The following is a 2,138-nucleotide window of genomic DNA, read 5'->3' as shown; positions in this document are numbered from 1 at the left end:
TATATATAAATAAAAAATTGAATTAAAAAATTAAAGTGAAAGAGTTTTTCCTGGAAATTTGGGCTAAAAATGTGGGTGTGCATTATACATGGCAAAATATGGTACTAAACAGTTTTGAATCCAAGATCTCCAGTTGACTCCAAAACTCTTTTATATTAACTATGCTGCCTTGTTAAATCAGTAAGGGCATTGTTTGGTATTTGACTTACTGAATTTAGTCTTGAAGGTAGTACTGTTATAAGCAAAGCATAAAAACATGTCAATTCTATATTAGATAAGTAGAATCCAAGTTGGTTGTCTTGGCTGTTTTTAATTTATACCAGTGTTAACTTTAATTATGTAACACTACTTGGTCATATAGGGTTCCTTGAACAAATAAGTTTAAGAACAGCCCCACAGTCTCAAACATTTGAGGTCTAATTCAGTCTTCCAATATGCTTAGACTATGTCCAAATGCCTTCACTTTTAAAATTTTTATTCTTGCTTAGAAGAATGGATTCATATCTCAGAAGGTAGATCTGGGAGAGATTCTCAGCTTTCTGAGTATCTACTAAATCTTAGTAAGAATCTAACCACATCAATTCCCCTTCAATTCTGAAAGGGTTTCCTGTAAGTCTCTTCACTATCTGAGCTACTCCTTTCCTCCAAATACCTCAGCCAGTAGTCATAGATTCACTAGATATCAGTCATTTCAAGATGACTGATACTTTGGGTTGGCAAAGACTGCTTCCACTCACACTAAACAAATATTGATTGCTTACCAGGTGCTGGGTGTCAACATAAGAAACATCCAAACCTGTACGGAATTTTTATGAGTTTATTTGGCCAAACTGATGACTATTGCCAGGAACCAAATATCAATGGATTGAAAAAATGCTCCAGAAAACAGCAGTTTTACCACTTATTTTATACATCAGAACCAAAGGGGAAGATGTATGGTGGTTACATGAAATCCATTGGTGATAGATTAGGGTACGTAGGAGAAAGCAAAGTGGGGAAATCTCTGGGACTGGATAAAAAGTAAAACCAAATTGAGACATACTTCTTTTACATTGGTGGGGATAGGATAGTTAACAATTAACAACTGACATGATAACATTAACAATGAGGGGTTCTGTGGTCTCCTGCTCTGTGTGCAGGGATGGTGCCCTGAAAGGTCTGGAAAAAGGAAATTACCTAGAGATTCCAAAGGTATGTTACTGCAGATGTAAAATGACAATAGGCAGGCTCAGTTAAGGTAAAGATTGACCTTTGTCAGGAACATGACTATCCTCCTCCGTGACTCACGTTTAGTTAGGAAGTTTTAATCCCCGGCTATCCTATGTGGTCACTTCAGGTTTCTTGAGTTTGTAAGGTCTACTGTGCAGGAACCCCCGAGGTTTCAGGTTTAGTATGTGGCCTCTTTTTTTTTTTTTTGTCCACACTAACATTATTCTGATCATTGAGAATAAATGGGTAATTATCTTTGGGAACTAGAGGAAGATAATAGGATGAGGCAACCTTCCATGTAAAGGTTACAGTTACAGCTCAGACCCTTCTTCTTAATTCTTTTCTGTGTCTTTGATAGAATGATTTCAACCTGCTCTTTAAATCACACTGGACTCCCGTAGAATCACCATAGAAATAAAAACTTTATTTACATACATATTTAGTTATGCCACAATATGAAGGTATAAAAGCGCAATAGAGAACTCTAAAATAGGCATAAGGAAAGCTGGAAAGGAGGGTTCCTATACTGACCATCAAGAAAAGCCAGAAGCAGATGTCCCCACTGTTTGAATGACTTACATTTCACTGAAGTGCAAAGAAATTGGCTTCTTAAGTATGTTCCCAAGGATTTGTGTCCTACTCCATGAACAGCTTAAAAATTTTTATTTTTTTCATCTTTTAAATTATATTTCATTGATTATGCTATTACAGCTGTCCTGAAGTTTCTCTCTTTGCCCCCCTCCACCCAGCACCCCCTACTCCCTCAGGCAATCCCTGTACCATTGCTCAAGTCCTGAGTCATATCTATAGTTTTTTGGTTACTCCATTTCCTGTACTGTGCTTTACATCCCCATGGCTACTGTAATTACTTATTTGTACTTCTTAATGCCCTCACCTTGTCACCCATTCCCACATAGCCCTCTCCCATC

Source organism: Phyllostomus discolor, chromosome 4, assembly GCF_004126475.2.
Source record: "Phyllostomus discolor isolate MPI-MPIP mPhyDis1 chromosome 4, mPhyDis1.pri.v3, whole genome shotgun sequence".
Lineage (NCBI taxonomy): Eukaryota > Metazoa > Chordata > Mammalia > Chiroptera > Phyllostomidae > Phyllostomus > Phyllostomus discolor.
The sequence above is the reverse complement of the archived record's forward strand: the minus strand, read 5'-3'. Positions refer to the sequence as shown.